This window comes from Pan paniscus, chromosome 5 (assembly GCF_029289425.2).
Source record: "Pan paniscus chromosome 5, NHGRI_mPanPan1-v2.0_pri, whole genome shotgun sequence".
In the NCBI taxonomy this organism is placed as follows: domain Eukaryota; kingdom Metazoa; phylum Chordata; class Mammalia; order Primates; family Hominidae; genus Pan; species Pan paniscus.
In genome coordinates this window covers 51,602,950-51,627,717 of record NC_073254.2, presented here as the reverse complement: position 1 = coordinate 51,627,717, position 24,768 = coordinate 51,602,950, and positions in this window count along the sequence as shown.

Here is a 24,768-nt window from a genome sequence, read left to right as displayed (position 1 = left end):
GAGTTCGAGACCAGCCTGACCAATGTGGAGAAACCCCGTCTCTACTAAAAATACAAAATTAGCCTGGCGTGGTGGTGCATGCCTGTAATCCTAGCTACTCAGGAGGCTGAGGCAGGAGAATTGCTTGAACCCAGGAGGCAGAGGTTGCAGTGAGCAGAGATTGCAACATTGCACTCCAGCCTGGGCAACAAGAGCAAAACTCCATCTCAAAAAAAAAAAAAAAAAAAAAAAAGAGACGGGTCTCAGCCTGGCGCAGTGGCTCATGCCTGTAATCCCAGCCCTTTGGGAGGCTGAGGCAGGTGGATCACGAGGTCAGGAGACTGAGACCATCCTGGCCAACATGGTGAAACCCCGTCTCTACTAAAAAATACAAAAATTAACTGGCCATGGTGGCATGCACCTGTAGTCCCAGCTACTCGGGAGGCTGAGGCAGGAGAATGGCTTGAACCCGGGAGGTGGAGGTTGCAGTAAGCCGAGATCGCGCCACTGCACTCCAGCCTGGCAACACAGCGAGACTCCATCTCAAAAAAAAAAAAAAGAGACAGGGGTCTCACTATATTGTCTAGGCTGGCCTTGAACTCCTGGGCTCAGTGATCCTCCCGCCTCAGCCTCCCAAGTAGCTTGGACTAGAGAGGCATGCCATGGTGTCTAGCTTGTATTGCACATTTTTAAAGACCACATAGTTCCCTTTGAGAGGTGCTAAACAGATACCTTTTAAAACAATTGAATTAAACCCCAAAGAGAACACATCTAAGAGACTGAATTTCCCCTGCCTCAATCTTGCCCCTGCCACTTTTATTTATTTATTTATTTATTATTTTTTGAGATGGAGTCTCACTCTGTCTCCCAGGATGATCCCAGGTGGCACGATCTGGGCTCACTGCAACCTCTGCCTCTGGGTTCAAGCAATTCTCCTGCCTCAGTCTCCTGAGTAGCTGGAATTTACAAGCACCCGCCACTATGCCTGGTTAATTTTTGTATTTTTTAGTAGAGATTGGGTTTCACCATGTTGGCCAGGGTGGTCTTGAACTCCTGAACTCAGGTGATCCGCCCACCTCAGCCTCCCAAAGAGCTGGGATTATAAGCGTGAGCCACCGCACCAGGCCCACTTTTATTGTATATTATAATGAAAAGATGGATAGCTGTTTGCTCTTTTAAAAATATAGACTTCATAGCCGGGCGTAGTGGCTCATGACTGTAATCCCAGCACTTTGAGAGGCGGAGGCAGGTGGATCATGAGGTCAGCAGTTTGAGACCAGCCTGATCAACATGGTGAAACCCTGTCTCTACTAAAAATACAAAAAAATTAGCTGCGCCTGGTGGCAGGTGCCTGTAATCCCAGCGACTTGGGAGGCTGAGGCAGGAGAATCACTTGAAACCGGAAGGCGGAGGTTGCAGTGAGCCGAGATTGCGCCACTGCACTCTAGCCTGGTAGACAGAGCAAGACTCCATCTCAAAAAAAATAAAAAATAAAAATAAAAATATAGACTTCACCAGGTATGGTGGCTCCTGCCTGTAATCCCAACACTTTGAGAGGCCAAGGTGGGAGGACTGGTTGAGACCAGGAGTTCAGGAGCAGCCTGGGCAGCATAGTAAGACCCCATCTCTACAAAAAAATTTAAAGATTAGCTAGGCATAGTGGCACTTGTCTTTTGTCCCAGCTACTTGGGAGATTGAGGTGGGAGGATTACTTGAGCCCAGAAGGTCGAAGCTGCAGTAAACTATGATCATGCCAGTGCATTCCAACCTAGGTGATGGAACAAGACCCTGTCTCAGAAAGTATATATAAAATAAAAAATAGCCGGGCGTGGTGGCTCACGCCTGTAATCCCAGCACTTTGGGAGGCTGAGGTGGGCGGATCAGGAGGTCAGGAGATTGAGACCATCCTGGCTAACACAGTGAAACCCCGTCTCAACTAAAAAGACAAAAAATTAGCCGGGCGTGGTGGCGGGCGCCTGTAGTCCCAGCTACTGGGGAGGCTGAGGCAGGAGAATGGCGTGAGCCTGGGAGGCAGAGCTTGCAGTAAGCCGAGATCGCGCCACTGCACTCCAGCCTGAGCCACAGAGCGAGACTCCGTCTCAAAAAAATAAAAAATAAAAAAATAGGCAGGGTGCAGTGGCTCATGCCTGTAATCCCAGCACTTTGGGAGGCCGAGGCAGGTGGATCACGAGGTCAGGATATCGAGACCATCCTGGCTAACACAGTGAAACCCCGTCTCAACTAAAAAGACAAAAAATTAGCCGGGCGTGGTGGCGGGCGCCTGTAGTCCCAGCTACTGGGGAGGCTGAGGCAGGAGAATGGCGTGAGCCCGGGAGGCAGAGCTTGCAGTGAGCAGAGATTGCACCACTGCACTCCAGCCTGGGGCTCCCTCCGTCTCAAAAAAATAAAATAAAATAGAATAAATAAAAAATGTATAGAGAGATTTCAAAGAAAATTTTTACCTCTTTCAGAAAAGTGCTTCTATAAATTAAGATTGCCAGATTCCTAAGTCAAAGACCTAGAGAAATAGATACAGTCTAATTTGTAGAGATAATATATAATATTAACTGAGCAATTACTATGTGCTAAGAACTATTCTAACTAATCACTTTATGGGTCATATATATGGCACATACACATTTGTACATGTTATTTATATCTGTATGACACTTTTTTTCTTTAATTATCTTTATTATTTTACCCAAGAAGGTAAATAACTTGCCCAAGGTCTACAGATCAGACAGACACAAGCCCTAATTGGGGGACAATGTATGGGGTAGCTCTTTGTGTGTTAGAGTTCACACTCAGAGCATGGAGGGCTCTGAGCCAGATTAAATACAATCAGGATGTAAGGTAATGAATGGAAAGACAATAGAGTTCATGGATAATTTCCTTCAATATGTGTGCAAAAGAAATGAATGGTGATTGGAACAATGTTAAAAGTTGACCATGTAGGTGAGTAGTGTCAAAGAAGAATGGCTGCTAAAAATGAGAGCTTTTAGTGGCCAGGCATATGGGGTAAGGGTTAGCCTTAGCTTAAAGGGAAACTACAATCTTTATAGCAGTAAGATAAGAATCTTTTTTTTTTTTTTTTTCTTGAGTTGGAGTCTCAATCTGTCGCCCAGGCTGGAGTGCAGTGGCGCAATCTTGGCTCACTGCAACCTCCACCTCCCGGGTTTAAGCTATTCTCCTGCCTCAGCCTCCTGAGTAGCTGGCATTACAGGCACCTGCCACAACGCCCAGCTAATTTTTGTATTTTTAGTAGAGATGGGGTTTCACCATGTTGGTCAGGCTGGTCTCTAACTCCTGACTTCGTGATCCGCCCGCCTCGGCCTCCCAAGGTGCTGGGATTACAGGCGTGAGCCACTTCACCTGGCCCATAAGAATCTTTTCTATCTTGCAGTGATACTGACTGATTTGGTCAATTAATTAATAAACCTTTACTGAACAGCTACTATGTTTAAAGTACTGTGCTAAATACATGGAGTTATATACAGAGGCAAAAGATATGGTCCTAATTCCTGCTTAAGGAATCACATATAGGCCAGGCATAGTGGCTTACACTTGTAATCCCGGCACTTTGGGAGGCCGAGGCAGGAGGAATGCTGAACCCAGGAGTTTGAGACCAGCCTGGGCAAGAGTGAGACCCTGTATCTACCTAAAATTTGTGTGTGGAGTTGGTGTGTGGGTATGTGTGTTGTTTTTTTGAGACAGTCTCACTCTGTCGCCCAGGCTGGAGTGCAGTGGCACAACCTCGGCTCATTGCAGTCTCAACCTCTCGGGCACGAGTGATCCTCTCACCTCAGCCTTCCAAGTAGCTGGGACTACAGGCACATGCCACAATGACCAGCTAATTTTTGTATTTTTTGTAGAGACAGAGTTTTGCCATGTGGCCCAGGCTGGTCTCAAATTCCTGAGCTCAAGTGATCCACCAGCCTCGGCTTCCCAAAGTACTACGATTACAGGCCTGAACCAACACATCCAGCCCCCAAAATTTTTTAAAAATTAGCAAGGCGTAGTGGCATGTGACTGTGGTCCCAGCCACTCAGGAGGCTGAGGTGGGAGGATTGCTTGAGGTTGCAGTGAGCTATGATCACACCACTGCACTCCAGCCTGGGCAACAGAGTGAGAACCTGTCTCTAAAACATTTTTAAATATAATTTGAGATGGGGGTCTTGTTCTGTTGCCCAGGCTAGTCTCAAAATCCTGGCATCAAGCAATCCTCCCACCTTGGCCTCCCAAAGTGCTAGAACTACAGGTGCAAACCACCTTGACTGTCCTAATCTCTATTTTACAGATGACCAAAACCAAATCTCAGAGACAGGAAGTAATTTGCCAAAGTTCTCATAGCATTTGCAGAACAAGGATAGTGAACTCAGACTTTATTGTTACCCTAGGTTCTCATAGATATATAATTAGTAACGAAAGGTAGTATTTACCAAGTGGCAAATTAATGGCATAGGCAATGCATATTTTTTGCTGTAATATGTTTACAAGTTCAAGGTCTAAATGCTAACTAGAACTTTTCCTGGGGAATTTTCAGGTGCAAAGGGACTTTCCCAGTTGTCTCCTCAACTGCTTTAGCATGAAAACAGAAAATGGTCTCGTCTCCGTGCACCTGTGCCACCTCAATCATACACATCACACGTGCTCTTGATATGTCTAGTTCAGTAGTTCTGAAAGTGTGTGGTCTTCGGACCAGCAGCACCTGGAAACTTGTCAGAAATGCAAATTATCGGGCCCACTGCCTGCCGACTGAATCAGAAACTCCGGGGGTGGAGCCCAGCGATCTGTGTTTTAATAAGCACTCCAGGCGACTCCAGTGTACCTTGGGGTTTCAGAACCCATGGTCTGTCTCATGGCTCTCCAGAGAGTCTGTGAACTCCTTGAAGGCAGAGCCTGTGTCCTTGCAGTTTTTGTTTCCCTAGCATCAAGCCTTGAACACAGTGGATATTAATAAATATTTCTAAAACTGAACCACAGGAGTGAATATGGCTCGGCAGAAAACCAACATCCCATTATCCAACTCTTTTCATATGATGATTAATACTTTTAGGTTTACTTTATGTAATGGATTGAATTGTGTCCCCCGAAATTCATGTAAAAGTCCTAACTCCCTAGTACCTCAGAATATATAACTGTATTTGGAGATAGGGCCTTTAAGAAGTAATTAGGGTAAAATGAGGTCATATGTGTAGACCCTAATGCAATATGACTGGTATCCTTATAAGAAGAGGAGATGAGGCTGGGTGTGGTGGATTATGCCTGTAATCCCAGCACTTTGGGAGGCCAAGACGGGCGGATCACGTGAGGACAGGGGTTCGAGACCAGCCTGGCCAACATGGTAAAAGCCCATCTTTACTAAAAATACAAAAAAATTAGCTGGATGTGGTGGCGGGCGCCTATAATCCCAGCTACTTGGGAGGCTGAGGCAGGAGAATCACTTGAACCCAGGAGGCAGAGGTTGCAGTGAGCCGAGATCACACCACTGCACTCCAGCCTGGGCGACAGAGCAAGACTCTGTCTAAAAAAAAAAAAAAAAAAAAAAAAGTTGCTTGAGACCAGGAGTTCAAGACCATCCTGGGGAACATAGTGAGACCCCGGTCTCACCAAAAAATAGATATTTTAAAAAATAACCAGGCATGGTGGTATGCACCTGTAGTCCCAGCTACTCAGGAGGCTGAAGTGGGAGGATTGCTTGAGCCTAGGAGTTCGAGAGTGTAGTGAGTCATGATTGTACCACCGCACTCCAGCCTGGGATAGAGTAAGACCCTGTCTCCAACAACAATAACAAAGGGGGAAAAAAAAAAAGAAAATACAGGGAGGAGAAGACAGCCATCTGCAGTCAAATGCTCTACCCCTGAGAAGACACCTGTCTACAAGCCCAGGAGAGTGGCTTCAAAAGAAACTGACCCTACAGACATCAGGACCTTGGACTTCTAATCTCCAGAATTGTATCAAAATTTAATTTCTGTTGTTTAAGGCATCCAGATTGTGTAGTCCTTTGTTATGACAGCTCTAGCAGACTAATACACTTTATGAAAAATTTTACACCAGGCACAGTGGCTCACACCTGTAATCCCAGCACTTTGGGAGGCCAAGACAGGTAGATCGCTTGAGCCCAGGAGTTCAAGGCCAGCCTGGGCAACATGGTAAAACCCTGTCTCTATAAAAAAATACAAAAATTAGCCAGGCTGATGGCACATACCTATAGTCCTAGCTACTCTGGAAGCTGAGAAGGGAGGATCACTTGAGCCCAGGAGGTGGAATTTGCAGGGAGCTGAGATTGTGCCACTGTACTCCAGCATGGACAACAGAGCAAGATTCTCTGTTTTTCACTTTTTTTTTTTTTTGAGACAGATTCTCAGTCTGTCGCCCAAGCTGGGGTGCGGTGGCATGCGATCACAGCTCACTGCAGCCTCCACCTCCCCAGGCTCAAGTGATCCTCCTGCCTCAGCCTTCCAAGTAGCAGGGGCTCCAGGCATGTGCCAGTATGCCTGGCTAATTTTTGTATTTTTTGTAGAGATGGGGTTTCACCATGTTTCCAAGGCTGATCTCAAACTCCTAAGTTCAAGTGACCGCCTGCCTCGGGCTCCCAAAGTGCTGGGGTTACAAGCATGAGTCACTGTGCCTGGCTAAGACTCTGTCAAAAAAAAAAAAAAAGAAAGAAAGCGAGAGAGGAAGAAAAAAGAAAGAAAGAAAAAGAGAGAAAGAAAGAAAGAAAAGAAAAGGAAGGAAAGAGAAGGAAGGAAGGAAAGATGAAGGAAGGAAGGAAGGAAGGAAGGAAGGAAGGAAGGAAGGAAGGAAGGAGCGAGCCAGGCGCGGTGGCTCACGCCTGTAGTCCCAGCACTTTCGGAGGCTGAGGTGGATGGATCATGAGGCCAGGAGTTCGAGACCAGCCTGGTCAACATGGTGAAACCCCGTCTCTACTAAAAATAAAAAAAATTAGCTGGATGTGGTGGCGGGCACCTGTAATCCCAGCTATGTGGGAGGCCGAAGCAGGAGAATCGCTTGAACCTGGGAGGCAGAGGTTGCAGTGAACCAAGATCACGCCGTTGTACTCCAGCCTGGGCAACAAGAGCAAAACTCCATCTCAAGAAAAAAGAAAGATTTTACAAAAATACTGACTCTGAAATCCAAGAACTCCCATCCAAGCCCAGCCTATGACAAGAAAATCTTATTTTTGGGTGAGTCTTAATAGTCTTTAGATATTAGCTATTAAAGTGTTCAAGAAATTACTCTCTTTTGTTTTTTTTTGAGACAGAGTTTCACTCTTGTTGCTCAGGCTGGGTGCAATGGTGCAATTTCAGTTCACTGCAACCTCCGCCTCCCGGGTTCAAGCGATTCTCCTGCCTCAGCCTCCCGAGTAGCTGGGATTACAGGCGCCTGCCACGACGCCCAGCTCATTTTCTGTATTTTTAGTAGAGACAGGGTTTCATCATGATGGCCAGGCTGGTCTCAAACTTTTGACCTCAGGTGATCCACCCACCTTGGCCTCCCATAGTGCTGGGATTACAGGCGTGAGCCACCGCACCGGGCCAGAAATGACTCTTTCATGCTCAACATGAGTACCGGTTTTGGAGTCAGACAGAGGTGGGTTTCAATCCTGACTTGGCCACTTAGGAGTTGTGTAATTTTAAATTCTAAAGACTCAGTTTCCTCATTGTAATTTGAGGCTAATAACAGCTCTCTCCTAGATATAGCTCAATAATTGGCAATTATATCATAGGCACTCAGTACGGGGTGATTTAAAAACGATAATTAACTAAATTACTTATATTGGTCCTCTCTGGGAGATGGGATTACTGTGAAATTTTACTGTAATATTTGAATCAATTCAACACACATATAGTACTATGGTGTCTTTTTAAAAGACCATACAAAATGGCAATATTTTTCAAGGCAAAAAAAATTGAAGACTCCAGGATAATATAAATCAGAATAAGAATGTCAGAGGCCGGCCAGGTGCAGTGGCTTATGCCTGTAATCCCTGCACTTTGGGAGGCTGAAGCCGGTGAATCACCTGAGGTCAGGAGTTCAAGACCAGCCTGACCAACACGGTGAAACCCTGTCTCTACTAAAAATACAAAAAATTAGCTGTCGCGTGGTGGCAGGTGCCTGTAATCCCAGCTACGCAGGAGACTGAAGCAGGAGGATTGCTTGAACCTGAGAGGCTGAGGTTGCAGTGAGCCGAGATTGCACCGCTGCACTCCAGCCTGGGCAACAAGAGCAAAACTCATCTCAAAAAAAAAAAAAAAAAAAAAAAAAGAATGTCAGGGGCCAAGCCCAGTGGCTCATGCCTGTAATCCCAAAACTCTGGGAGGCCAAGGCAGGTAGATCACTTGAGGCCAGGAGTTCGAGACCAGCCTGGCCAACATGGCGAAACCCTGTCTCTACAAAAAATACAAAAATTAGCCGGGCATGGTGGCACACACCTATAGTCTTGGCTACTCAGGAGGCTGAGGTGGGAGGATTGCTTGAGCCTTGGAGGTTGAGGCTGCAGTGACCCAAGATTGCACCACTGCACTCCAGCCTGGGCGACAGAGCAAGACCCTATCTCAAAACAAAAAAAAGAATGTCGGAAATGTAATAGAAAGATATGACACTGGCCAGGAGCAGTGGCTCATGCTTCTAATCCCAGTACTTTGGGAGTCTTAGGTGGGCGGATCACTTGAGGTCAGAAGTTTGAGACTAGCCTGACTAATATGGTGAAAACCTGTCTCTTTTAAAAAAAATCATAATAATACAAAAATTAACCGGGTGTGGTGGCGTGCACCTGTAATCCCAGCTACTTGGGAGGCTGAGGTAGGGAGAACCTGGGAGGCAGGAGTCAGCTGAGATTGCACCACTGCACTCCAGCCTGGGTGACAGAGTGAGGCTCCATCAGAAAGAAAAGGAAAGAGAGAGAGAGAGAGGGAGGGAGAGAGGGAGAGAGAGAGAGAGAGAGAGAGAGAAGAAGGGAAAGGGAAGGATCGGCCGGGCGCGTGGCTCACACCTGTAATCCCAGCACTTTGGTAAGCCGAGGTGGGCAGATCACCTGAGGTCAGGAGTTTGAGACCAGCCTGGCCAACATGGTGAAACCCCATCTCTACTAAAAATACAAAAATTAGCCAGGCGTGGTGGCAGGCGCCTGTAATCCCAGCTACTCGGGAGGCTGAAGGAGGAGAATTGCTTGAACCCGGGAGGCAGAGGTTGCAGTGAGCCATGATAGCGCCATTGCACTCCAGCTTGGGGGACAAGAGCGAGATTTCATCTCAAAAAAAAAAAAGTAAAAAAGAAAAAAAAAAAGAAAGAAAGAACAACCAAGAATAATTGAATTATCTCAAACTGATGAGTATAAGTGGGGATTACTGGCCAGGTGCCATGGCTCATGCCTGTGATCCCAGCACTTTCAGAGGTAGAGGCATGTGGATTGCTTGAACCCAGGTGAAACTCCATCTCTACAAAAATGTAAAAATTAGCTGGGCATGGAAGTGCATGCTTGTGGTCCCAGTTATTTGGGAGGTTGAGGCAGGAGAACGACCTGAGCTGGGGAAGCTGAGGCTGCCATGAGCTGTGATCGTGCCACTGCACTCCAGCCTGGGTGACAGAGGAGACCCTGTCTCAAAAAAACAACCACAAAAAAGTAGAGAGTATTGATTTTGTCTTTGTATCTCCAGATCCTAATATGGCACCTGGCATTTACTATAAGTTCAACAGCTTTTGGTTGAATGAAAGAATGAGTGGCCTTCTACAAAGATGATTATTCTAATTATACAAAGACATTTCAACCCAACTATACTTACACAGGATCAGTGGCTCTGTAGCATTTTGACGTTGTGCAATCAAAACTTTAATTTTAACCTGGAAATTCCACTTTGGGGAAATAACCTAATAAAATAACCCCAAAGGAAAAAGAGTGTTGTGGTTTTTTGTTTGCTCGTTTGTTTCTAAAGAGTCTTTACTGTGGTGATAGTCAAAATAGAGAAATCCTGGGATTGTCTTTAGAGCCTCCCCAACCCACATTCTACATCTCCCCTCCGGAGTTTTGACCAGAGCTTCCCAGCTGCCCTCAAACTGTTCTGACCATCCTTGCCACCCTTCACCTGACTGGCCCAGTACCCCATACTTCAGACCCTTTGGGATCAGCGTTCTCATTAAAACTTATTGTCTTGTGCCTGCATGTCTTTGGGACTCTACTCAGCCAACTAATCTGATAAATTAATTTAAACTGGGATGTTAATGAGTGATAATGGCTGAATATGAGTCTACTCATGGATAACAATTGCATTTCAGCAGCACCTTACTCTGAGACATAAGTCATACATTTCAGGCATGTGTCAGGGCCATTGGGAAAGATATTTTAAGACGGGGGATTTCCTCAAACCCCTCAAATTACACCATGTAGACAGCTGTCTATCCTGCATGATCTGGCCAACTTCTTGGCATCCAGTTATCAGCTCTCAGGGGACACTAGAGGAAACAGTTCTGTTCCTCTTCTTAATAGGGCTTGGAAGTAGTGACTAGACTATTTATATCACTTAAGGAAAAAGGCATTTACTCTGGAACCCACCCAGAAAGCACACATTCCCTAGGCTTAGAGAAGACCTTTCTCTACCTAGAATTGTAAGAACAGGGAACAATTCAAATCAGAAACTATTAATGCCCCTATGATTTGCTGCAAAATAAACTCTGAAAACAATACTAAAGTTTTCAGAGATTTAGGACCTTCTCTGGGAATGGCTGAGTGACTAGAGCCTAGATCAACCAAAATGAGTGAGCTGGGACAGGCAAACACTAAGGTGGGACTGGTTAAAATAAGCTTTGCTGCCAGGTGCGGTGGCTCACCCCTGTAATCCCAGCACTTTGGGAGGCCGAGGTGGGCGGATCACAAGGTCAGGAGTTCGAGACCAGCCTAGACAACATGGTAAAACCCCGTCTCTACTAAAAATACAAAAATTAGCCGGGCATGGTGGTGCGCCTCTGTAATCCCAGCTACTCGGGAGGCTGAGGCACGAGAATCGCGTGAACCCGGGAGGTGGAGGTTGCCATGAGCTGAGATCACACCATTGCACTCCAGCCTGGGCAACAAGAGCAAGACTCTGTCTCAAAAATAATAATAATAAGATTCACAAGTGAGAAGATCCTAGACATCAATATGAATTTATACAGATACGCACATGAGGGACTATTGAACCTGATCATAAAAATAGTTGCCTTTTGGCCAGGCATGGTGGCTCACATCTTAATCTCAGCACTTTGGGAGGCTGAGGCGGGCAGGTCACCTGAGGTTGGAAGTTCTAGACCAGCCTGACCAACATGGAGAAACCCCATCTCTACTAAAAATACAAAATTAGCTGGGCATGGTGGCGCCTGTAGTCCCAGGCGCCAGACACTCGGGAGGCTGAGGCAGGAGAATCGCTTGAACCCGGGAGGCGGAGGTTGCGGTGAGCCGAGATCACACCATTGCACTCCAGCCTGGGCGACAAGAGCGAAACTCCATCTCAAAAAAAAAAAAAAAAAAAAAAGCAATGAAACCCTTTAAATCTGATCTCCAGGATCAGGTAAGGCTTCAGAGCAGAGGCAGCCCATGGGTCCTGAAACATGAAAATAAATGGAAGAATCAGTTAGTGGAAGGATAGGATGGGAAAACTCAAATTTCAGCAATAAGAAAAAGCATGTGCAAACATCCAGAGGCATAAATTTGCATGAACAGAAAAAAAAAAGTCATGCTGTAGTAAGTAGGGTGCAAAAATTTTTATTTATGTATTTATTTTTGAAACGGAGTTTCGCTCTTGTTGCCCAGACTGGAGTGCAATGGCGCAATCTCGGCTCACTGCAACCTCCGCCTCCCAGGTTCAAGCAATTCTCCTGCCTCAGCTTCTCGAGTAGCTGGGATTACAGGCATGTGCCACCATACCCAGCTAATCCAAAAATTTTATAAGCACAAAATAGAGGAAAAGGTTGCATTATCATTGTGAAGTTAAAGAAAAATGGTTATTTTTCAGTAGGATCTGTGCTATCAGGAAAAGCACACAAGGTAAAGATAGTGAAATTCATTATGTACACAACCAAGGCTCACTGAAGTGAGAAAGTCCAGATGATCATGAGGCAGTCACTTCTCAGCTGCCCCACCTCCAACACTTTACCCCCATTTGAGAAGGGGAGTGGGAGCTTGATAGAGAACAAATTATCAGTTGCAGTTACATCTGAAATTCACATTATCACAGACTTTTACCTTGCTGCTGAGTACGGTCCCTGGAGTGAAAAGGGAGTGGAGAGAAATTCAACTGAACACGTAGCCACAGGTGATCATGAAGAGCTGTGTATGCCTTTCTTTCTTTTTTTTTTTTTTTTGAGATGGAATCTCATTCTGTCACCTAGGCTGGAGTGTGGAGTGCAGTGGTGTAATCTTGGCTCATTGCAACCTCTGCCTCCCAGGTTCAAGTGATTCTCCTGCCTCAGCCTCCCAAGTAGCTGGGACTACAGGCATGCGCCACCACACTCTCCTACTTTTTGTATTTTTAGTAGAGACGGGGTTTCACCATGTTGGCCAGGCTGGCCTCGAACTCCTGATCTCAGGCAATCCGCCCGCCTCGGCCTCCCAAAGTGCTGGGATTACAGGTGTGTGCCACCGTGCCCAGCCTGTGTGTGCCTTTCTGAGGAGTATGAATTTTATCTGAAGAGTGGTAGAAGGCCGTGGAAGGATTTTCAGCAGGCCCACCTGCTGTAAAAGCTTTCCCGAGCCACCACCATGTGTGTAGTTACTTGCACTCATATCCCCTTAGATTCAATAGTCTGACTTACATTTTTTAATTGTTATTATCCATATATACAATATGCATTCCTAGGCTGGGCACAGTGGCTCATGTCTGTAATCTCAGCACTTTGGGAGGCTGAGGCAGGAGGATCACTTGAGGCCAGGAGTTCAAGACCAGCCTGGGCAACATAGAAAGACCTTTTCTTGGCTGGGCGCAGTGGCTCACATCTATAATCCCAGCACTTTGGGAGGCCGAGGTGGGTGGATCACAAGGTCAGGAGTTCAAGACCAGCCTCGCCAACATGGTGAAATCCTGTCTCTACTAAAAACTACAAAGATTAGCTGGTATGGTGGCACGTGCCTGTGGTCCCAGCTACTGCGACAGAAGAATCACTTGAACCCGGGAGGTGGAGGTTGCAGTGAGCCGTGATCACGTCACTGCACTCCAGCCTGGGCGACAGGGCGAGACTCCGTCTCGAAAAAAAAAAAAAAATAATTAACCAGACATAGTGGTGCAACCCTGTCATCCCATTTACTCAGGAGGTTAAAGTAGGAAGATGATCGCTTGAGTCCAGGAGTTCCAGGCTGCAGTGAGCTATGATGGTGCCACTGCAACAAAGCCTGGGAGACAGATGAGACTCTGTCTCTAAAACAAACAAATATGCACTCCAAATATATATGTTGTTTGAAGGAAAGAAGCAAAGGGAAAGGAATCATTTGAATTCCTCTTATTTCACAATTCAATCAGTCAGAGTTGAGTTCACCAGGTGGATGAACTGATAAAGTTTTGTAGAGGCAAAACAAAATTCTTTTTTGGGGGGGACGGATTCTGGCTCTGTCACCAGGCTGGAGTGCAGTGGCGCGATCTCTGCTCACTGCAACCTCTGTCTCCCGGATTCAAGTGATTCTTCTGCCTCAGCCTCCCAAGTAGCTGGGATTACAGACAGGTGCCACCACGCCCAGCTAATTTTTGTATTTTTAGTAAAGATGGGGTTTCACCATGTTAGTTAGGCTGGTCTCAAACTCTTGAGCTCGTGATCCACCCGCCTCGGCCTCCCAAAGTGCTGGGATTACAGACATGTGCCACAGAGCCCGGCCCCAGGTTAGTCTTATCTCTTATGGCCCTCTGCAAGGAAGAGTAGAGTGGAGATGGGGACTACAGAACTTATTCCCATCTCTTTGGGGATCTATATTGTCTATTGGTTTGTTTTGCCATTACCCTAATACGGATGGAACGTAAGGCTCATTAGACAAAACATGAACCAGACCTGTTCCATGGAACTGTGAAGTCAGTTTTCCTTGGCTTTGCTTTTGGTCATTTAAAAAAAAAAAAAAATTATTGCTTCATGAGACACACTGGTCTCTGAACTTTTCCCTTTTCTAGTAAAAGTACAAATTCCAGCTGGAGCTCTTGACCAACAACATCTTTCTACAGAAGTTGCTGTCTTCGATGCTTTGCTGAGTTCCAGAGATAAGATAAATAATTTACCAAATGTAGGTTTCTGATTACTCACTCTATTAGCATTTAGAGCAGAGAGCTCTGGCCCCTGGGGAGTTTGATTCGTTCAGATGCAGCCCATCTGCTTTTGTTTTTTTGTGGGGAGTTTTTTGGGGGTGGGGTTGCCTGGAAAAGCCAGGGAGCTCCCAGCATCCCACACATGCTTTAGGGATGAACTGCCTAAATCTTATGGGTTTTACTGGAAATTCTGGGGAATGCTATTTTCTTATTGTTTAAAAAATACACAGCTGCTAAGGCTCATTTTCCTTTCCTCTCCTCTCTCTCTTTTTTTTTTGAGACGGAGTCATGCTCTGTAGCCCAGGCTGAAGTGCAGTGGCACCATCTTGGCTCATTGCAACCTCTGCCTCCCAGGTTCAAGTGATTCTCCTGCCTCAGCCTCCTGAGTAGCTGGGACTACAGGCGCCCGCCACCACGCCCAGCTAATTTTTTGTATTTTCAGTAAAGACAGAGTTTTGCCTTGTTAGCCAGGATGTTCTCAAACTCTTGACCTCATGATCTGCTCCCCTTGGCCTCCCAAAGTGCTGGGATTACAGGCGCGAGCCACTGCACTCGGCCCTCTATCTTTTTTCTTTTTAAAAGATGAGTAAAAACAAAACCCCACAATTTATTTCCAGAGTGTACAAAATAAGATATCTGAAAGGGTATTTTCAATCTTGTGCAATTTATTTATCCTAAATTCATGCTGCAGGTTACAAGAGTAATTTCAGGGAATTTTATAAAAGAGATTAACTAGAGTTTCTCCTAAATCAAGTGGCACTGTTTTGGGGGGAAACAGTCTATTATATGAATGCATCACTCTTCACTCATACAATTTCTGAAGTATAGTTTCAATATCGGTCGTGACAGGTGTTACAAAAGGTTTGTATCTGTAGTTATTGTACAAGCTCTTTATGGCAAATATACGTCATTATTATTTTACACCAGTCTTAAAAGTAAACTGGGGTAACAGAAGAAATCACAGCAAAAGACAGCAGACCTGTGGATGGTCCATTCATTGCAAATGCAGAGAGGAAAAAGTTGTGATAAACCCAAGAAGCCACGTGTTGTAGATATATTAAATGCTCTTCTAATTCCTTCAAGATAATTTGATCAACAACTTACTTTATTCCTTTTTAAAATAAAATTAAACTATGTGCCTGGATGATAGAACATAGTAATGAGTGGGTCTTATTTTGGCGATCCTTAAGGAATAGAAATTCCATGTAGTCTCCCATGTAGGATTTTTGTATTTTCTTTTCTTTCCTTTTTTCTTTTTTTTTTTTTTTGGTGAGATGGAGATTTACTCTTGTTGCCCAGGCTGGAGTGTAATGGTGCGATCTCGGCTCACCGCATCCTCCGCCTCCCAGGTTCAAGCGATTCTCCTGCCTCAGCCTCCCGAGTAGCTGGGATTACAGGCATGTGTCACCACGCCCGGCTAATTTTGTATTTTTAGTAGAGATGGAGTTTCACCGTGTTGCCCAGGCTGATCTCGAACTCCTGACCTCAGGTGATCTGCCCACCTCAGCCTCCCAAAGTGCTGGGATTACAGGCGTGAGCCACCACGCCTGGCCGATTTTTGTATTTTCATGAACTTATTACTATTATTATTATTTTCTTTTGAGACAGAGTCTTGCTCTGTCTCCCAGGCTGGAGTGCACTGGCTCTATCTCAGCTCACTGCAACCTCCGCCTCCTGGGTTCAAGCGATTCTCCTGCCTCAGCCTCCTGAGTAGCTGAGACTATAGGCATGCGCCACCACGCCTGGCTAATTTTTGTATTTTTAGTAGAGGCAGGGTTTCACCATCCTGGTCAGACTGGTCTTGAACTCCTGACCTCATGATCCGCCCGCCTCGGCCTCCCCAAGTGCTGGGATTACAGGCATGAGCCACCGCGCCTGGCCTTTGTGAACTTTCTTAATGCTAAGCCAGGATTGTACATTTTACTTCCTATGGTGAGCACCCTGTGAATAAGTAAAATAATAACATCTCACCACACACCTGGGTATTGTTTTTCTGTCAGTGATTTAGTAGAAAGTTGATTGTCTCCCAATACCAAGTCACATTAAAAGTCTCTTGCATGGAAGTTGAAAGTTGTGGGTTGGTTTGGGGCATGCCCCTAGCTAAGTAGTGAGCTCCCATACAAAACAATTATGTTAGAACAGAGAATACCACTAAAAGGGTAAGAAAGGTAAAGTAAGGATACAAAAGGAATTCCTTGTGCCTCACAGCTCTGGGTCTAAAGCAATTAAAGAGTGAAAGGTGCAAAAATGCTACTTGCTACCTATTTTGTGTTTCTCTAGGAGATTAACCTACTTTCTTGGCTCATTTTCTTCTTCCTACATCAGCTGGTATAAAAGCTGTGGTAGCTGGCAGCCTCAGATGACTCCATCAGCATCTGCTATCTTAGTTTTGGGCCTCTCAGGGACACACAGAGTAGTTTACCTCTTATTTCTTTTGCCTCCTCCCCACAGCAGGTAAAAAGTCTGCCCCGAGCTTAGACACATTCTCCCTTGTTATAAGAATTTGCTCAACCAAGGATAGTGAGTTAATAGTCGGTGCGCGCGCTCTTTCTTCTCTCTTGTCTTCTGACAGATCCAAGAGGCTGGAATAGTAAATCTGAGAAAAGCTGCATCTAAGTACACACACACACACACACACACACACTCACTCAGAAGGAGAGCTCAGACCCAGCCACTTGCTCTCTGCTTCTGCTTCCCGTATGCTGCATTTTAGAAGGTTTCATATTGCTCCTGCAACTATTTTTTTTTTTTTTTTTTTGGTTAGTTGGATGGCTGAATGAAACACAACCTTCCCCGCAGACATCAAAGCCTGTCTCCAGCATAGCAAACTCTCCATCCAGCCTTTCGTCTCTCCGGCTACATTCCAATTTAACCAGGGCTGCCTTGCATGATAATCAGGCCTAATTACCACTTTATCCCTTGATTGTTGTGCTGAGTTTTGGAACTGCAGAGTTCTTTTCTCAGCTTCGGTTCTGCCTTCTCTTACCCTCCCTCCTATTATTTAGCATACCCAGGACTGAGATTTAGCCATTCTAATTAGCAAATAGGTGAAAAGGGCTGGACTGTGCCTTTGGAATATCAGGGCTCTGTCCACTTAGTAAACTTGAATTCCTTTCACAACTGTGGGAAGACCTTGCCATAGACAGGATATTCTGAATACCACGGGAGCTTTAAGAGATTTATTACTAGGTTAAAGAGTGAAACAAAGGCCCTGAGATGATATCCTCATTCCCCAGAGGTATTTTCCTACCTTCTCTCTTACCACACACACAGGCACAAGATCTTTTACAAAATGATGAAACCAGGAAGGAAGGGGGTGTAAACTGCGACTTTTGGAACCTTTTTTCTAATTCTTTCACTTGGTACAATGCATTTGAATGCCTTCGTTTCCCTAACTGCAAAAGGAATCACAGCCAAATAATTGAAAAATCAGAACACAACTAATGCCATCTACCTGCAGTGTAAACCATCCAGGCAGATGATAATTTATGTTTTACTTTAAAGTTGTTTTTCTTTCTTTCTTTCTTTTTTGTTTTGAGATGGAGTTTCGCTCTTGTTGCCCAGGCTGGAGTGCACTGGCGCAATCTCGGCTCACCACAACCTCCACCTCCCAGGTTCAAGCAATTCTGCCCCAGCCTCCCGAGTAGCTGGGATTACAGGCGCCCGCCACTATGCCCAGCTAATTTTTTGTATTTTTAGTAGAGATGGGGTTTCTCCATGTTGGCCAGGCTGGTCTCGAACTCCTGGCTTCAAGTGATCTTCTCACCTTGCCTTCCCAAAATACTGGGATTACAGACATAAGCCACCATCACTGGCCTAAAATTATTTTTAATTTGTTATTTTTATGATAAATTTATTGAGTACCACATGTGCCAGGTACTGTGTTAGATACTGGGGATTTTAAGATAATAGGATATAACTCTTGCCCTCAGTGAGAACATGCTGAACACTGAAGGTAGGTGAAGGGAACCTGGAAGGTCTGGAGGGTCTAGATAAGAGTTTTTCAAAAATATGATCTGAGGAAAACAAAATTGGCCTTGAGTTGATTGATAATTGTTGAAGCTGGGGATTGAAACATGATAGTTTAATATTACTGTTTTGTCTCTTTTTTCCATGTTTGAAATTTTACATAACAGAAAAGTTAAGGAAAAAAATATGTAATCTGGGGCCATAATCTGTAGAACCGCATGGAAGAGACTGATTGAAACACAGATTCTCTGGCCCCACCACAGTCCTAGTCAGCTTCTTGATGGGGTTCAGGAATCTGCATTGTAAATAAGGTCTTTGTATGAGTCCTATGCCTACTAAAATTTGAGTTCCTTGGCAGAGGACGCAGTACATTCCAAGACTGGAGGCAGAAGAAAGAAGGAAAACTTTTTTTTTTTTTTGAGACAGAGTCTCACACTATTGCCCGGGCTGGAGTGCAATGACATAATCTCAGCTCACTGCAACCTCCGCCTCCCGGGTTCAGGCGATTCTCCTGCCTCAGCCTCCGGAGTAGCTGGGATTACAGGTGCCCGCCACCACACCTGGCTTATTTTTTGTATTTTTTAGTAGAGATGGGGTTTCACTACGTTGGCCAGGCTGGTCTTGAACTCCTGACCCTGTGATTCGCCCACCTCAACCTCCCAAAGTGCTGGGATTATAGGCGTGAGCCACCATGCCTGGCCGGAAAACTATTTATCAGAGAAGAAAAACTTCTTTGGAAACCACTTAATGAGATCAGACAATTTCAGTACTATGTAGAGGACCTTTGCAGAGCCTGAGTCTAGGCCAAGGCATCTTAAATTGTAATGTGCACAGGAATCACCTGGGAGCTTGTGAAAATGCAACAGGTTAGAGTGGGGATTGAGAGCCTGCATTTCTAGTTATCTCCCAAGTTAGCTGCTGATGCATTGCTGCTGGTCTGGGGATTGCACTTTGATAAGCAAGGGTTGGGGTAGCCTTAGTATTTTACAGATAAGAAACTGAGGCCTAGAGAGATGAATACTTGCTCTGTTGTTGCAGGCATTGATTCTATCATTTTGTGCTGCTATCTCCTAAGGATGCTGAGCCTTGGTAGGAGCCTATTACCAGTTGGATGTCATGAGCAGGCGGCACTTTAAACATAAAGATTGCAAACCTGGGGCAGCCTTGGAGCTGAGCTGCAGTACAGATTTCTTCTCAGCACCTTGGGAATGGTCCAAGGAGTTGCAATGTGGCTGTTCTGCCACAGTCTGTTATTTCTTATCACTGTTACTGCATCTTCCAGGTCTGGTCTCTTGAATTCTATGAGAGTTCTTTGGCAATCATTAGACCTATTGAATGCATAACCCTATGCACTAACATATGCCCAGATTTATCATATATATATTTTGTTGTTGTTGTTAAATGCTATTGCATTGAGCAAGTTTTGCAACTCTATCCTGAGTTGCAAAGACAACATGGGTAGACATCTATTAAATGTACTTCCTAATATTGGGACAGGAGTGAACTCCTTGATACAGGAAATTCCATGTCACACAAAGCTAGTAAGCTCAGGGAACTGATTATCCCAGGTGGGTACAGATTCAAAACTGCTTTGCTTTCTCACCCTCCTTGAAGGATAGATAAGATAGTTAAGCATCCTTAATGAAAAAGGATGCTTGGGGGGGTACTTCCTAACCTTTGAGGAAGAGGTTGAGGTTGAGTCAAAGAAGCTGTCCCTGTCCTGTTTCCCTGTCAGTGATAGAACTCAAGACAGGAGGACCAAAGAACTGACCCAGGGGCACGTTTCGTGATCACTAATTTCCAGGTAGTGAAGACTCAAGACATTTCTTAACAAAAAACATTACCAGAACCGCCCCACCCCCCATACTCCCCCACACATTCTTTTTTTTTTTTGAGTCGGAGTCTGGCTCTGTCCCCCAGGCTGGAGTGCAGTGGCGCGATCTCAGCTCACTGCAAGCTCCGCCTCCCGGGTTCATCCCATTCTCCTGGCTCAGCCTCCCGAGTAGCTGGGACTACAGGCGCCCGCCACCACGCCCGGCTAATTTTTTCGTATTTTTAGTAGAGACGGGGTTTCACCATGTTGGCCAAGATGGTCTCGAACTCCTGACCTCGTGATCCGCCCGCCTCGGCCTCCCAAAGTGCTGGGATTACAGGCTTGAGCCACCGCACCCGGCCTCCCCCACACATTCTCTGCCTATCTTGAAGCATCTCTTACTCTGGTCTTGAAACAATTTCTGCTGAAATGACTCTTGAGTTAGAACGCCCTGTGATCTTTCCTAAAGACCTGAGCATGTCTCCTTGACATGCATCGCATTTACAGTTATATCCTTTCCCCTTGATCCAATGACTCATATTCCCTGAACCCTTTTATCTAAAAATGCTAAAGAGGGGACAAATGATTGGTAAGCAGAATCTCCTGGCCACTGCAGTCCCAATCAGAGTGAGGTTTGAAAGCTTTTCTTAGGCTCAGAGTCCAGGGAAAAGTTAATTTTTGGTTCTCGGCATGTGGACTTAGGTTTCTGTACCGGCGAGGAGTAAGGATGTGGAATGAGTAAACTCCCTGGGAGGTGGGGGGTGGGGAGGGGATGGGGCCTCCCTGGAGCCTCGGGCCATTAGTAATCTGCTTTGTGAATGGAGTTAAAGGAGGAGGGGGCTGCACATACTTGGAATTCCTTCATCTGGGTGGGCTCCTTCTCTCCAAACTTTCAGGATGTGGGAAATATAAGATGAAAGAAGCTGCATTTCCAGCCTATCAGGTTACAGCGTGGAAAATGGAGAGGGAAAGAAGTAGGGGGTGGAGAGGGGGGCGGGAGAAGGCCTCCCCGAGAAGGGCCAGGGAAACCCAGTTTGAGAACTGGCTGGGGAGAGTGAGAAAGAAAGAGTGCTGGGGCGGTCAGATCACGTTTCACATCACATCAGAGCTGTGGAATTTCCTCTCTTCTAGGGGGAGCCCTGTGAAGATGAAGTTGGTTTAAGGTTAGTCGGTGATGAATAATAGCCCAAAGGCGACTGATGGAGGGTGTTACTAAGTGACTGGTGTTTACAAGCAAAGCTTTGGTGGTGGGGTTGGGAGGTGGGAGCGGGAGCCATCTTCAATCTGAGTTGTTCACCAAATTCTGTGACCCGAGAATGGAGTCCATGTATGGATTTTATTTGTGTCTGACCTCTGTGGTATGCAGAGTCCTGAACACTCGGGCTGAGAAGGGGAGCAAAAGAAATGGGAAGGTAATTAGAAAAGGCGGGAGAACCTCCAGCGTGGGTAAGGGATGCAGGGCCCTCCGGGCACAATCAGAGTTTCTGCTTTGTGTCTCTGGCGTCCCTGGGACGGTCCTGGCAGGATCTGTTTCTGTTCTACTTAATCCACGTGCTCCGCACCACTCAGTTGTCACTGCCTGGCTCTCCGAGGACCTTACCTCCCCAGAGATGCGTTTATTTTTTAAGTGTACCCAGGCGGCTGTCCCTCCTTATTTTCTGTTATGAGAAAGAAAGCTCCACCCTGGGTGTGAAACAGAAGTGTGAAACTTCTGCGAGGCCGGGTAAGTGGCTCCTGAGGCCAGGTACACCCTCCTTAGGGAAGACTAAAAACAGTGGAAGACCATTGGGGTCAAGTTTGGGCCTAAAATTAAATAAAGGACAACGGGAGGGAAAATGGAACCAAGCAACTGGGCTGGTGGTGGCGTGTTAGGAGAAAAAGAATGTTTATTAAACCCTGATACCAACCACAATCGGGTAATGTATTGTTCTAATATTATGACGAATAGAAAGTTATTAGATGGCATATAAATCATCACATACTACACATGACAAAAATATTGCTTGTTTTGAAAAAATTAGAATACAATAAAATACGCTTGTCACAAACCATAGCAAGCTTCATTTCATCTTTTTTCTCCTGTTTCAGAAAGCTGTTTAGGATTTTGCAGCATATCAGGGTCATCATTTTCAAACATCTATTAGTGCCATATTGTAGTCGCGTGAGAGGTTCAGTTAATAAAGGTTTCTGGTTGATAGATGGCTAGAGCAAACAGACTTTTGCACTATCTTCTCTGAATTGCTACTGAGTTATTACAATACACTGAGTCCATATTTTATCACTTTACAAACCATACACTCATATTTTCCCCTCCTCCCTCCCTTTCCAAACACTACCACCTCCAATAGTTTTGAGAAAAATAAATAGAATATTTCCTCTTCTTTGCATTAACTCCTCACAGCTCCCTTTCCAACACGAGCTGTAGCCTTGAACCTTGCTGGACTCAACTCCATTGCCTAATCCTTGCTGGTTTTGACACCCACAGTCATTTTCTAAGCCTGGCTTTTCTTTTCTTTTTTTTTTTTTTTTCGTGAGGCCTATTAAATTTGGGATAGGTAGTATATTTGAACTGGTCCTTCTGGATTTCTGAGTGGTTTCCTAAGAACAGGTAAGGGTAGTAACTTGAGTGGTATTTCCTGTGTGCCCCAGTGAAATAAGTCAACAGCATGTTTTACTAAGTTGAAATGAAAATTAATATTTTTTTTTGAGATAGGGTTTTGCTCTGTCGCTCAGGCTAGAGTGCAGTGGTGAGATTACAGCTCACCTTGACCTTCCGGGTTCAAGCAATCCTCCCACCTCAGCCTCCTGAGTGGCTGGTACTATAGGTGCGCACCACCATGCCTGGTTAATTTTTTTTTTTTTTTTTTTGCGGGGGGGCAGGTATTTTTTGTAGAGACGAGGTTTTGCCATGTTGCCCAGGGTGGTCTTAAAGTCCCAGATTCAAGTGATCCACCCACCTTGGCCTCCCAAAGTGCTGGGATTACAGGCGTGAGCCATCGCACACGGTGGAAAATTATTATTATTTTTGAGACGGAGTCTCGCTCTGTCGCCAGTCTGGAGTGCAGTGGCACAATCTCTGCTCACTGCAACCTCCAGCTCCCTGGTTCAAGTGATTCTCCTGCCTCAGCCTCCCAAGTAGCTGGGATTATATGCACTCACCATCACGCCCAACTGATTTTTGTATTTTTAGTAGAGACGGGGTTTCACCATGTTGGCCAGGATGGTCTCGATCTCCTGACCTCAAGATCTGCCCGCCTCAGCCTCCCAAAGTGCTGGGATTACAGGCGTGAGCCACCATGCCTGGCTGTAGTCAGCCTAGTCCACCGTAGCCTGCTGTTGACCTTAGTTTTGGAAGAGCTAAGGACTCAAATGTTAAAATTAGAACTGACTTTCAGTACTGGCCCTACCTACCAGCTGAGTACCTTATTTTTATTTAACGAACACTTATACAACATATACGAGGTACCAAGCACTGTTCTAAGTATTTTAGAAATATTTGCTTGGCTAATCCTCATAGTGGTGTTATTGTAATATAACACTATTATGAAGTATGTTGTTATTATCCTCATTTTACAGATGAAGAATCTGAGATGTAAAGTAATTTGCCAACCTATGAACCTGAGTTTCAGCTCACTGCCCTAGCATATCCCCAGTTGGCTGGAGGGATATAGCCCTGTTTCCACATCTGCCTGCATGCAACTTTGAACAAATCACTTGGCATTGCTAGGAGGCATATGAGGGGTATGAAACTGTAGGCGGCAGGGGAGACAGGGCCTTTACACACACATGAAAAAGCAAAGAGCATGTATTTGGTACCCTTTTAGGGAGCGAGAGGAACGGGAGATTTCTCAGGCTGTTCCTCCCACCCCCATCCCTGCATAGAGCAGCATGTTTGGGTTACTTCAATACCTTCTTATAATTCAATTCACAGCCTCAGCCTTGTACCATTTCCGTTTCCTTGAACTGCATCTAGACATGATTCTGGTCCCCACCAGCTTCTGACCTCATTACTCATTCTGTTTACAGCTTGGCCTCACCCTTCAGACTGCCCTGATTTCCCAGATAGGAATTTGGCTGCCCTCACTGACTATGATTCAGATTTTCGCCCCAGCCACATTGCACCAGGCCGTCCTGTGTCCACACCCCTCCGCTCAGGCTGGCACCCTGGGACCCTCACCTCCTTCCCTCACTGAAACCCCTGTCAAGGATCAGGCAGGTCTCTATAAAATACATCCCACCACGGAGAGTCTGGGCAGGTTTATGGAGGATCTTGAAGGAAACTTGGGAAACTCTTGAAGGATTTGGAGTTGGGGGATAACGTGATGAAGGGGGATAGATTAGAAGGAGGTAAGGCTGGAGGCAGGGGCCTCTGTCAATGAGCTATTGCAGTGACACAAGTGACCCAAGGAAGGGCTGAGGGGGGTGCCCTGTGGAAATGGAAGTGAAGCGTGAATGGGAGACAGAAGATGAATCTCAGGACACTTGGTCATTGCCTGGATTTGAGAGGAATGGGGTGAGGAGAGTCGCACACCGCGATTCTCCAAGGTTCCCATATGAAGCATCTGGGAAGCTGATGACTCAAGGACAGGACCAGGGTGCTTGTGAGGCAGTGGAAGAGCCTGGCCTCGTGCCTGGCAATCGGGAATAGGCTCAACAAATGTTTACAGAAGGAGGTATATTTATATCAAACCTCTAGATCTAGTCATTAAAATGTTAATGCCTGGCCGGCCACTATGGCTCACACCTGTAATC